Source organism: Balaenoptera borealis, assembly GCF_965194805.1.
Source record: "Balaenoptera borealis genome assembly, chromosome: 4".
Lineage (NCBI taxonomy): Eukaryota > Metazoa > Chordata > Mammalia > Artiodactyla > Balaenopteridae > Balaenoptera > Balaenoptera borealis.
Window position 1 is genome coordinate 86,000,742 of NC_138861.1, and position 14,646 is coordinate 86,015,387.

The 14,646-nt window shown below is 40.8% G+C and overlaps 1 pseudogene across 1 annotated transcript; it reads right to left on the minus strand.

The window, feature by feature from the left end:
* Positions 1-8,097: 8,097 nt before the first annotated feature.
* Positions 8,098-13,748, minus strand: LOC309628094 (protein-tyrosine sulfotransferase 2-like; annotated as a pseudogene). Its single transcript has 2 exons — positions 8,422-13,748; positions 8,098-8,372 (listed from the first exon to the last, which is right to left on the minus strand). The product of its transcript is annotated as a protein-tyrosine sulfotransferase 2-like (transcript).
* Positions 13,749-14,646: the final 898 nt, after the last annotated feature.

Genomic DNA, 14,646 nt, shown 5'->3' on the forward strand with positions numbered 1-14,646 from the left:
GTAGGATTCAGTAACTTAAAGTGTACTATTCAATGAGTTTTGCTAAATGTAAACAGTCTTGTAACAACCACCATAATTAAGATATGGAATATTTCCATAACCTCAAAAAGTTCCTTTGTGCCTCCTTGCAGTCAATCTTCTTCCCTCACCCCTGTCCCAAGCAATTACCAATTTGCTTTATGTCACTACACTTTTGCTTCTTTTAGAATTTCATATAAATGGAATCATACACTATGTAGTCTTTTGTTTCTGATCCTTTCCTTTAGCATAATCCTTTTGATATTCTTCTATGTTGATAAGTGTATTAGTAATTTATTCATTTCATTGATAGGCCACAATTAGTTTAACTATTCACCAATTGATGAATATTTAGGTTCTTTCCAGTTTTCTACTATTATTGATAAAACTGCTATGAAGATCTGTATATAAGTCTTTATGTAGACATTAGTTGTCATTTCTCTTGGGTAAATACCTAGAAGTGGGATTCCTGGGTTGCATGGTAGATGTATGTTTATCTTTATAAGAAACTGCCAGACTTTTCCAAAGTGGCAATTTGGAAACTGCCAAGCTTTTCTGAAATGAGCGTTTTGCACACCACCAACAGTATACGAGAGTTCAGTTGGTCCACCTTCTCACTTACACTTGGAATTATCAATCTTTAATTTTAGCCATTCTAGTGTAATGGTATTTCATCGTGATTTTAATTTGTTTTTCTTTAATGACTAGCGATGTTAAGCATATTTTCATTTGCTTTTTGATCACTCATATATCTTCTTTTGTTAACTGGAAGTTCAAACCTTTTTTCTATCTTTTAAATCATACTTCTGTCTTTTTATTGAGTTCTAAGATTTTTTTAAAAAATATATTCTAAATACAAGTTCTCTCTTGAATAAATGTTTTCCAAATATTTTCTCTCAGTGTGGCTTGTCTTTCATTTTCTTAACAGTGTTTTTCAAAGAGCAATCTTTTTAATTTTTATTAAGGTCAATTTTATAATTCTTTTTTCTTTTATAGGTTGTGCTTTTTATGTCCTATGTAAGAAATCTTTTCCCAAGCCAACTTTTCTTTTGGAAAAACTTAGGTTTAGGTCTATGCTCCATTTCAACTTAATTTTTTTTTTTATGATATGAGGTAAGGATGAAGCTTTATTTTTTGCTTATGGATACCCAACAGTTCCAGCACCAATTGTTGAAAAGACTGTCATTTTCTATTGAATTACTGTGGAATATTGACCATATACATGTTGGTCTATTCCTGAACTATTGAGTCTGTTCTATTGATCTGTACATCTATCCTTATGGCAATATCACGCTCTCTTGATTACAGTAGCTTTATAGTAAATTTCAAAATCAGGTCTCATGAGTCCTTCCAACTTTGTTCTTCTCTTCCAAGATGGTTTTGGCTATTCTGGATCCTTTGCATTTCTATACAAATTTTAAAACTTGCTTGTCAGTTGCTACAAAAAATCTGCTGAGATTTTGTTTGGTATAACATTGAATCTATAGATCAATTTAGAGAGAATTAAATCTAAATAATGTTGCTAATTCATAAACACAGTATATCTCTCTATTTACTTAGATTATCTTCAATTTCTCTTAGAACAGTTTTATAACTTTCAGTGTACAGATCTTGCACATATTTTGTTAAATTTATCCCTAAGTATTTCATGATTTCTTTATTCTATGGTAAATGATATTTAAAATTTTAAATTTCCCATTGTTCATTGATAATTAGAAATACAACTGATTTTTGTGTATTGACCTTATATTCTGAGAGCTTATTGAAATCACGTATAGAACTAGTACTTTTTTGTAGATTCCTTAGGATTTTCTATATAGATGATTATGTCACTCACAGATCACTTTTTATGTTAAATTCTAACTGGGAGTTCCCAGATGGATACTAATACAACAGTGGTATACACTCAAACTCCAAATCTAAGTGAGGTCAGGTCAAGCTAGTAGCTACAAATTCAAAAAGAATACTTCCTTTTTACTTTCCAGATTCCCAGGCCAAGACAGACAAGCTTTCTTGTCCTTTTACTATGCCAGAGGAGATTTTCTTACTTCACCTGTCACTTAGAGTAGCCTTTGAAAGTCTTGACTTTGTTAATGGGACAAAATTCCAGCTCCTTACCTCATGAGATGTCAAATCCTTGTTAAAAACCTAAGCTCTGGGACTCCCCTGGTGGTGCAGTGGTTAAGAATCCGCCTGCCAATGCAGGGGACATGGATTTGAGCCCTGGTCCGGGAAGATCCCACGTGTCACGGAGCAGCTAAGCCCGTGCACCACAACTACTGAGCCTGTGCTCCAGAGCCCATGAGCCACAACTACTGAGCCCACGTGCCACAACTACTGAAGTCCACGTGCCTAGAGCCCTTGCTCTGCAACAAGAGAAGATACCAAAATGAGAAGCCTGCACACCACGATGAAGAGTAGCCCCTGCTGGCTGCAACTAGAGAAAGCACTTGCACAGCAAAGAAGACCCAACACAGCCAAAAATAAAAATAAACTAATTAGAGTCAAGATGGCGGTGTGGGAAGACACGGAGTTAGCATCTCTCCACAACTGGGGCACCTGCCAGCCGCTGGTGGGGAACTCTGACCTCCAAGGAGACGGGAGGAACCCCAGAGTGAACCGGTAGGATGTAGGGGGACTGAGGTGGGGTGGAGGAGAAGTGGAGGCCAGACAAGATTGGCGCCCCTGAGGCCGGGGAGATCAGGAGAGGTAGGTGGGAGGGACTCTCCAGGGACAGGGGGAGAGGAGTGGAGGGCAATCGCCTGGCCCACTCGGACTGGGGAGCTTGCTGAGCTCCCAAGCTGGTTCCCCCCTCCAAAGCCCCATCCAGGCTGCGTGGGTCCTGGGGACATAGGAGGGAGGCCAGTGAGATCAGGAGTGGCAGGCGGGAGGGGCCATCCAGGAGGAGCAGGAGAGGAGGGGAGGGTGTTTGCCCTGCCCACTCGAGCCCAGGAAGCCTGCTGGGCTCCCAGGTGAGGTCCTCTGCCCTCTGAGACCAGGGGTGGGGTCACGCCTGGGACCTTTCTGTTCCTTGAGCCTAAGCCCCACCCCACACATCCCCCAGGGCCTTTTCCAGCCCTGTGAGTCCTGAGCATTGACCCTGCCCACCACCTAAACCTTGCCCTTGCTTAGGCCCCACCCTCCACAGCCAAGGCCTTCCCCCTTGCTTTTTGTTTTTCTTTTCCCTCTTTCTCTTTTTTATTATTGTGGTACTGATGTACTTTCCGGTTGTTGAGTCATCTATATTTTTGCTTTTACATTCTTTCTAACTTATCTGTTAGTTTCCTAGTCTAATTTTAATTTTTCCTTTTTTTTTTTTTTTTTTTGCTGCCCCTCGTGGCTTGTGGGATCTTGATTTGAGAGCCCAGGGTCAGGCAGAAGCTCCTCCAGTAGGATCTTGGAGTATGAACCATTGGACTAACAGAGAACCTCAGACCACAGGGAATATTCATTGGAGTGAGGTCTCATAGAGTTCCTCATCTCAGCACCAAGATCCAGCTCTACCCAATAGCCGACAAACTCCAGTGTTGGAAGCCTCAAGCCAAACAACCAGTAAAACAGGAACACAATCCCATTAATTAAAAAACAAATGAGACAGCAAAAAAATATGTCACAGATGAAGGAGCAAGGTAAAAACCTACAAGACCAAATAAATGAAGAGGAAATAGGCAATCTACCTGAAAAAGAATTCAGAGTAATGATAGTAAAGATGATCCAGAATCTCAGAAATAGAATGGAAGCACGGATTGAGAAAATACAAGAAATGTTTAACAAAGATCTAGAAGAACTAAAGAACACACAAACAGAGATGAACAGCACAATAACTGAAATGAAAAATACACTAGAAGGAATCAATAACAGAATAACAGAGGCAGAAGAATGAATAAGTGAGCTGGAAGACAAAATGGTGGAAATAACTGCCGAGAACCAGAATAAAGAAAAAAGAATGAAAAGAATTGAAGACAATCTCAGAGACCCCTGGGACAACATTAAACACACCAACATTTGAATTATAGGGGTCCCAGAAGAAGAAGAGAAAAAGAAAAGGTTTGAGAAAATATTTGAAGAGATTATAGTGGAAAACTTCCCTAACATGGAAAAGGAAATAGTCACCCAAGTCCAGGAAGCACAGAGAGTCCAATACAGGATAAGCCCTAGGAAAAACACACCATGACACATATTAATCAAACTAACAAAAATTAAATTCAAAGAAAAAATATTAAAAGCAACAAGGGAAAAACAAAAAATAACATACAAAGGAATCCCCATAAGGTTATCGGCTCATTTTTGAGCAGAACCTCTGCAGGCCAGAAGGGAGAGGCAGAATATACTTAAAGTGATGAAAGAGAAAAACCTACAGCCAAGATTACTCTACCCAGCAAGGATCTCATTCAGATTCAAAGGAGAAGTCAAAAGCTTTTCAGACAAACAAAAGCTAAGAGAATTGAGCACCACCAAACCAGCTTTACAGCAAATGTTAAAGAAACTTGTCTAAGTGGGAAACACAAGAGAAGAAAAAGACCCACAAAAACAAACCCAAAACAATTAAGAAAATGGTAATAGGAACATACATATTGATAATTACTTTGAATGTAAATGGATTAAATGCCCCAACCAAAAGACACAGACTGGCCTAATGGATACAAAAACAAGACCCATATATATGCTGTCTACAAGAGACCCACTTCAGACCTAGGGACACATACAGACTGAAAGTGAAGGGATGGAAAAACATATTCTATGCAAATGTAAATCAAAAGAAAGCTGGAGTAGCAATACTTGTATCAGATAAAATAGACTTTAAAATAAAGACTTATCTCCTTACAAGAGATAAGGAGGGACACTACATAATGATCAAAGAATCAATCCAATAAGAAGATATAACAATTATAAATGTTTATGCACCCAACATAGGAGCACCTCAATACATAAGGCAAATGCTAACAACCATGAAAGGAGAAATCGACAGTAACACAATAATAGCAGGGGAATTTTAACTTCCAGTTACACCAATGGACAGATCATCCAAACAGAAAATAAATAAGGAAACACAAGCTTTCAATGACACAATAGACCAGATAGATCTAATTGATATTTATAGAACATTCCACCCGAAAGTGGCAGACTACACTTTCTTCTCAAGTGCACATGGAACATTCTCCAGGATAGATCACATCTTGGGTCACAAATCAAGCCTTGGAAAATTTAAGAAAATTGAAATTGTATCAAGCATCTTTTCTGACTACAACGCTATGAGATTGGAAATCAGTTACAGGAAAAAAACTGTAAAAAGCACAAATACATGGAGCTTAAACAGTGCACTACTAAATAACCAAGAGATGACTGAAGAAATCAAAGAAGAAATCAAAAAATACATAGAAACAAATGACAATGAAAACACAACGACCCAACACCTATGGGATGTAGCAAAAGCAATTCTAAGAGGGAAGTTTACAGCAATTCAATCTCACCTCAAGAAACAAGAAAAACCTCAAATAAACAATCTAACCCTACACTTAAAACAACTAGAGAAAGAAGAACAAAGAAAACACAAAGTCAATAGAAGGAAAGAAATCATAAAGATCAGAGCAGAAATAAATGAAATAGAAACAAAGAAAACAATAGCAAAGATCAATAAAACTAAAAGCTGGTTCTTTGAGAAGATAAACAAAATTGATAAACCCTTAGCCAGACTCATCAAGAAAAAAAGGGAGAGGACGCAAATCAATAAAATTAGAAATGAAAAAGGAGAAATCACAACTGACACTGAAATACAAAGGATTATAAGAGACTACTACAAACAACTATATAACAATAAAATGGACAACCACGAAGAAATGGACAAATTCTTGGAAAGGTACAATTTTCCAAGAATGAACCAGGAAGCATTAGAAAATATAAGCAGACTTATCACAGGTAACAAAATTGAAACCATAATTAAAAATCTTCCAACAAACAAGAGTCCAGGCCCGGATGGCTTCACAGGTGAATTCTATCAAACATTTAGAGAAGAGCTAACACCGATCCTTCTCAAACTCTTCCAAAAAATTGCAGAGGGATAAACACTCCCAAATTCATTCTACAAAGCCACTATCACCCTGATACCAAAACCAGAAAAAGATATCACAAAAAAAGAAAATTATAGACCAATATCACTGATGAACATAGATGCAAAAATGCTGAACATAATACTAGCAAACAGAATCCAACAGCACATTAAAAGGATCATACACCATGATCAAGTGAGATTTATCCCAGGGATGCAAGGATTCTTCAATATACGCAAATCAATCAATGTGATACACCACATTAACAAAGTAAGGAATAAAAACCATATGATCATCTCAATCGATGCAGAAAAAGCTTTTGACAAAATTCAACACCCATTTATGATAAAAACTCTCCATAAAATGGGCATAGAGGGAACCTACCTCAACATAATAAAGGCCATATATGACAAACCCATAGCAAGCATCATACTCAATGGTGAAAAACTGAAAGCGTTTCCACTAGGATCAGGAACAAGACAAGGATGTCCACTCTCGCCACTATTATTCAACATAGTTTTGGAAGTCCTAGCCACGGCAATCAGAGAAGAAATAGAAATAAAAGGAATACAAATTGGAAAAGAAGTAAAACTGTCACTATTTGCTGATGACTAAAGATGCCACCAGAAAACTATTAGTGCCAATCAATGAATTTGGTAAGGTTTCAGGATACAAAATTAATGCACAGAAATCTCTGGCATTCCTATACACCAACAACAAAAAATCAGAAAGAGAAATTAAGGAAACACTCCCATTTACCACTGCAACAAGAAGAATAAAATACCTAGGAATAAACCTGCGTAAGGAGGCAAAAGACTTGTACTCAGAAAACTATAAAACACTGATGAAAGAAATCAAAGATGACATAAACAGATGGAGAAATAAACCATGTTCTTGGATTGGAAGAATCAATATTGTGAAAATGACTATATTGCCCAAAGCAATCTACAGATTCAGTGCAATCCCTATCAAACTACCAATGGCATTCTTCACAGAATTAGAACAAAAAATCTTACAATTCACATGGAAACACAAAAGACCCCGAAAAGCCAAAGCAATCTTGAGGAAGAAAAATGGAATTGGAGGAATCAGGCTCCCCAACTTCAACCTATACCACAAAGCTACAGTAATCAAGACTGTATGGTACTGGCACAAAAACAGAAATATAGATCAATGGTACAGGATAGAATGCCCAGAGATAAACCCACACATGTATGGGCACCTAATTTACAACAAAGGAGGCAAGAACATACAATGGAGAAAAGACAGCCTCTTCAATAAGTGGTGCTGGGAAAACTCGACAGCTACATGTAAAAGAATGAAATTAGAACACCACCTAACACCATACACAAGAATAAACTCCAAATGGATTAAAGACTTAAATGTAAGACCAGACACTATAAAACTTTTAGAGGAAAACATAGGAAAAACACTCTGACATAAACCACAGCAAGATCTTTTTTTTTCTTTTTTTTTTCTTTTTTTTAACGTTATTTATTTATTTATTTATTTATGGCTGTGTTGGGTCTTCGTTTCTGTGCGAGGGCTTTCTCTAGTTGCGGCAAGTGGGGGCCACTCTTCATCGTGGTGCGCGGGCCTCTCACTACCGCGGCCTCTCTTGTTGCGGAGCACGGGCCCCAGACGCGCAGGCTCAGTAGTTGTGGCTCACGGGCCCAGTTGCTCCGTGGCATGTGGGATCTTCCCGGACCAGGGCTCAAACCCGTGTCCCCTGCATTGGCAGGCAGATTCTCAACCACTGCGCCACCAGGAAAGCCCTTTCTTTTTTTTTTAAGGTAAGGCACAGACAAATGAGTCCCTGTTCAGTTTATTCAAATAATATATATTATTTTTTCTCTGTGAGTAGAACTGAGGAGGGATCAAAGAAAGCCTCATATATTAAATTCTTAAATAGATTCTTTGAATTCAAAAGTAAGGGTCAACAGGAGAGGCACGGGTGGTGGGCCTTGTTCCAGCAAACAAAGCCACCAAGGCAGTCCTGCAAATTAAGGAGGATGGCAAATCCATTTCTTAAAAAAAAAATTCTCGAGGGGAAAAATATAAAATACCTAAGTTTCAAAAGCTGGACTACCTCCACATTCTTGGTTCTCTACCCCGGACTATCCTAAGATAGAGTGTTTCAAGGTTAAGTTTCCAATGATTCAGCTTTTGCAAACATGTACAAATACATTCCTCGTGAGCAGTTCTGTTTTGGCGGTTAATAGCAAGCAATATGCTTGGATTAGAGGTCCAATTTCCACTCGAATGCAAAGTTTCTTCTCTTCTGGCAACAAAGCCATTTGCAAAGACCTGGAAATCATGAGCTTCCTAGGTGGGAAGAGGTGCTATTCTGGTTCACCTGAAGATAATAGCCTTTCAGCTTGGCTGGTGTTTTATCGTCCCCTTTCAAGACCCAGTGTGTGTTGTTCATGACGATGGAGTCGGGACTGTCGTAGTTGGGTGGGTTTGCATAGGGGTCATAGACGAGCCGAGCCAGCATGGGGGCGATCTGAGCCATGTCCCTCAACACATCCCCAGGGATGTGGCCAGTCCACTTGGAGAGAGCTTCCAGGTTCATGGGCTTGATGACCTGGTCTGTGGATCGCTCGATCTTGGACAGGGAGACGCCGCCGGGCTTGCCGATGAGGTCCTCATGGTGCAGGACAGCGTCGCTCCAGGTGATGCCGAGGAAGTCGAGGATGAGCTTGAGGCAGCGCTGGGGGTGCAGCACCAGCTGCTCGTAGTACACGGGCAGGCACTTGTCCTTGCCCACCTCCATGCACTGGGCGTACATCACCTCAATGGCCTTGTTCCCCTTGGTGAGGCAGTCGCGGTAGCTGCTGAGGTCGAAGCCAGCGATGGTGACCTTGCGGGTGATCATGGAGTGCACCGAGGCCCGGCCGTCCCGCACCATCAGCAGGGACTTGGAGTTGGGGAACAGGCGCAACAGGTAGACGGAGGACTTGAGCGTGAAGGGGTCTTTGTTACAGAGGATGAGGGCCGGCTCTCCATGCTTGGCGATCACCTCCAAGATGAAGGCCGGCATCCAGCACCTCGCCTGTCACACCTGCTTCGTCCAGCCGCAGCTTCTCCCGGCCTGACTTGGAACAGGCCTGGGCATGGCCAGCACGCGGGGGATGATGCGGGTCTCCTCCCCGCAGTGCACCTCGGGGTGGGCGTCCAGCATCACATGCGTGAGCGTGGTGCCACTCCAGGGCTCACTCCCCACGAAGATGAGCGGCATGGCCTTGCCGTAGAGGTACTCCATGTGGTCCGTGCCCCCCATCACGAGGTCCTCCTGCTCTGGCCACATGGCCTGCTGGGGGCCCCCTAGCACCGCCCGTCACTCCAGCACCTGCTGCCCCAGCTGGACCACCAGCACCAGGGCCAGGGCAAAGCCGGCTGCCAGCAGTGCCCTCCGCTCCGACAGGCGCATGCTGGGCCCGGGGCTGGGGGCGCTTCAGCGACAGGTGGGCGGGAGCCCCAGTGGGCTCACATCTCCCCTGGACATTCTCATCCCTGGGATCTAGCCCTTGTGGCTGCTTGCCAAGACTCTCCACTGGCTGAGCCCGCGAGAGACATCCCGCTGCAGCTCCGCGCGCCCAGCGACTCAGTGCTCGCCAGTCGCCCCGGCCCACAAGATCTTTTTCGACGCACCTCCTAGAGTAATGGAAATAAAAACAAAAATAAACAAATGGGACTTAATTACACTTAAAAGCTTTTGCACAGCAAAGGAAACCATAAACAAGACAACCTTCAGAATGGGAGAAAATATTTGCAAATGAAACAACAGACAAAGGATTAATCTCCAAAGTATAAAAACAGCTCATGGGGCTCAATATCAAAAAAACAGACAATCCGGTTAAAAAATGGGTGGGAGAACTAAACAGACATTTCACCAAGGAAGACATAGAGATGGCCAAGAGGTACATGAAAATATGCTCAACATCACTAATTATTAGAGAAATGCAAATCAAAACCACAATGAGGTATCACCTCACACCAGTCAGAATGGCCATTATCAAAAAAGCTAGAAACAATAAATGCTGGAAGGGGTGTAGTGAAAAGGGAACCCTCCTACAGTGTTGGTGGGAATGTAAATTGATACAACCACTATGGAAAACAGTATGGAGGTTCCTTAAAAAACTAAAAATAGAACTACCATATGACCCAGCAATCCTGCTACTAGGCATGTACCCTGAGAAAACCATAATTCAAAAAGAGACATGCACCAAAATGTTCATTGCAGCACTATTTACAATAGCCAGGACATGGAACCTACCTAAATGTCCATCGACAGATGAATGGATAAAGAAGATGTGGCACATATATACAATGGAATATTACTCAGACATAAAAAGAAACAAAATTGAGTTATTTGTAGTGAGGTGGATGGACCTAGAGTCTGTCATACAGAGTGAAGTAAGTCAGAAAAAGAAAAACAAATACCGTATGCTAACACATATATATGAAATCTAAAAAAAAAAAAAAAACAGGTACTGATGAACCTTGTTGCAGGGCAGGAATAAATAAGTTGACATAGAGAATGGACTTGAGGACATGGGGTGGGAGGGCGAAGCTGGGGCGAAGTGAGAGTAGCATCGATGTATATACACTACCTAATGTAAAATAGTTGGCTTGTGGGAAGCAGCAGCATTAGCACAGGGAGATCGGCTGGGTGCTTTGCGGTGACCTAGAGGGGTGGAATAGGGAGGACAGGAGGGAGGCTTAAGAGGGAGGGGATATGGGGACATGGGTGTGTATATGGCTGATTCGCTTTGTTGTACAACAGATACTAACACGGTATTTTGAACCAATTATACTCCAATAAAGATGTATTAAACAAAAAAAAAGTAAAGTTAAAATAGCCTGACCACTGCAAAAAACATAGATTAATTAATTAATTAATTAATTTAAAAACCTAAGCACCAGGACTTCTCTGGTGGTCCAGTGGCTAAGACTCAGCATTCCCAATGCAGGGGGCCCGGGGTTCAATCCCTGTTCAGGGAACTAGATCCTACACGCCACAACTAAAAGATCCCACGTGCCGCAACTAAGACGCGGTGAGGCCAAATAAATAAAATAAATAAATAAATATTAAAAAAAACAAAAACAAAAACCTAAGCCCTATTGTTATCAAGATGGGAAAACCACCTCTAACCTTAGGATAGGGCTGAGAGATTACTTGCTTTCAGCTCTGGTTTTACCTTTGTTTTTGGCTCCCAACTATCAGTTATCCATTGCTACATAACAAACAACAATAAAACTTAGTGGCTTCATACAGCAATGTTTTACTATATCTCACACTTCCCTGGGTTGAATGTGGGTTCCCTCTGCTCATTTTGCCTGGGGTCATTGATGAAGCTGCACTCAGCTGGAGGGTCCAAAACGGCCTCATACACATGATTAACAGTCAGTGTCGGCTATTGGCTGATGCACCTCAGTTTTTCTCTACATGGCTAGACCAACTTTTTTACATGGCAGTCTTGGGGCAGCGTTACAAAAGTACAAAGTGGAAAACTGTAAGTTTTCTTAAGACCTAGCCTTGGAAGTCGTATAACACATTTTCACTATATTCTATTGGTTAAACGGCATTATATAATACAGAATTTACCAGTCTTTGTCTCTGGTTGCTGGGAGTGAGGCTCTAAATCCTTGGCATTTCCGAAGTACTAAGGATGCCTTTGCTATTCATGACCCCCCTTGGATACCACCTTAGTTTATGCTATGAGATAAAAAGACTCATGATGGAGCTGGTCACCAGAAAGATCAACTATATGATTAAAAGTTTGGGGCTTTGAGCCAGTGTAATCTCCAGAAAGGGGAGAGGGGCTGGATATTGAGTTTAATCACAAGGCAAATGATTTGGTCAATCATGCCTATGTAATCAAATCCCAGTGAAAACTCTAGATACCAAATCCCAGTTGAGCTTCCTGGTTGGTGAATACATTGATGTGCCAAGAGGGTGATACACCCTGATTCTACAAGGAGAGGGCGTGGAAGCTCTGTATTCAGAATCCTCCCAGACTTTGTCATATGTGTCTCTTCATTTGGCTGGTTCTGACATGTACCCTTCATAACAAACTGTTATTATAAGTATAGTGCTTTCCTGAATTTTATGAGTCATACTAATGAATTACCGAATCTGAGGGGGTTCATGGGAACCCTCCATATTTTTAACTAGTTGGTCGGAAGTGCAGGTGGCTGGAGGAACCCACTTGTGGCTGGCATCTGAAGCCAAGAGCAGTCTTGTTGGAGATCATGATCTTTAACCTGTGGATTCCTACAATAATGCCAACTAATTAGCATCAGAATTGAATTGTATTGCAGCACACCAGTTGGTGTCAGAATACAAGAGCAATCCAGGTGTAAAGGGTGAGGGAATAGACCCTCTCTTGAACAAGAAGCAGCAAAGTTGCACTGCAAAGGGAAGTGCATATTGGGATGAAAGGAATTTATGGCCATTAAACATCAGTTCTTTACTTAAAAGAATGCTTTATTTTATCCAGCACTTCTAGATGTTTTATAGGAAGATTTTTCCAGTTATCAGTTCACAATACTACCAAAGAAAGGGGAACTAAGATCCCACATGCCGCTGGGCAACTAAGCCCTCATGCCACAACTACTGAGCTCCCGCGCCTCAACTACAGAGCCCACGTGCTCTGGAACCTGTGTCACAACTAGAGAAGAGAAAACTGGCACGCCACAACTAGAGAGAAGCCCACGTGCCACAACGCGCACTGCAGCAAAAGATCCCATATGCTGCAGCGAAGACCTGACACAGCTAAATAAATAAATTAAATATATATATATATTACCAAAGAAAGAATCTATCTTGGGACTTCCCTGGTGGTCCAGTGGGTAAGACGCCACGCTCCCAATACAGGGGGCCCAGGTTCGATCCCTGGTCAGGGAACTAGATCCCACATGCACGCTGCAACTAAGAGTTAGCATGATGCAACTAAGGAGCCCAAGTGCCAAAACTAAGGAGCCAGTGAGCCACAACTAAGACTTAGTGCAATCAAATAAATAAAATAAAATAATATTTTTTAAATTATTATATAAAAAAAGAAAGAATCTATCTTTATTAATTACTGTACATGCTCAAGTGTGGTAGTTAGAAGCTAAAAAGGAAAGGCCGAAAGGAAAAATCCTGCCAGTAGCACAGAAAGATTCATTTAAGAGAAATCTAGAGAATAGAGAAGATGATGGGCTAGTAAGTACTAGTTAAAAGTATGTGATAAGAATGAATTATCTAGGAGGCTGGAATGGAGTATTGACTTTGAGCTAAAAAAAGAAAAAAAGTGTAAAATGAAGAAATATAGCAGAAACAAAAAGAATGTAAAATATTAAAGGGCCATAGAAATTCTCTCTGGAAAGAAAATTCCTGCAAGAAAGGTAAGTCTCTACTCAGGGGAAAAAAATGGTTCAAAATACTGTCTTTTTTGACTACAGAATTAAAAATTCACTGAAGACTGATATTCTTCACACTGTCATGTTTGTACAGTGTTGTTCTTCAATTTAAAGTCACAGTCACGGGACTTCCCTGGTGGTCCAGTGGGTAAGACTAGGCGCTCCCAATGCAGGGGGCCCGGGGTTCAATCCCTGGTCGGGGAACTGGATCCCGCATGCATAGTGCAACTAAGAATCCGCAGGCCGCAACTAAAACATCCTGCATGTCGCAACTAAAACATCCCGCATGTTGCAACTAAGACCCGGCACAGCCTAAATAAATAAATATTTTAAAAAATAAATAAAGTTACAGACACCTGGTCAGTTAATCTACAACAAAGGAAGCAAGAGGAAAGACAATCTCTTCAATAAGTGGTGCTGGGAAAACTACATGTAAAAGAATGAGATTAGAACATTTCCTCACACCATATACAAAAATAAACCTAAAATGGATTAAAGACCTAAATGTAAAGCCTGAAACCATGAAACTCCTAGAGGAAAGCACAGGCAGAACTCTCTTTGGGAGAAAATATCTTCAAGTGATATAAGCAACAAGGGGTTAATATCCAAAATATATAAGCAGCTTATACAACTGAATATCAAAAAAAAAAAAAATCAAAAAATGGGCAGAAGACCTGAGTGGACATTTTTCAAAGAAGACATACAGATGGCTAACAAGCACATGAGAAGGTGCCCAGCATTGCTAATTATTAGAGAAGTGCAAATCAAAACAATAAGATATCACCTCACACCTGTCAGAGGGGCTATTATCAAAAAGTCTACAAATAATAAATGTTGGCAAGGATGTGGAGAAATGGGAACTCTTGTACACTGTTAGTGGGAATGTAAATTGATGCAGCCACTATGGAAAACAGTATGGAGGTTCCTCAAAAAACTAAAATAGAACCACCATATGATCCAGCAATTCCACTCCTAGGTATATATATATATGGAAAAAAATGAAAACACTAATTTGAAAAGATACATGCACCCCAATGTTCATAGCAGCACTAGTTACAATAGCCAAGATATGGAAGCAACCAAGTGTCCATCAACAGACAAATGGATAAAAAAGATGTTGTTTATATATATAATGGAATATTAACCATAAAGAAGAATGAAATTCTGCCAC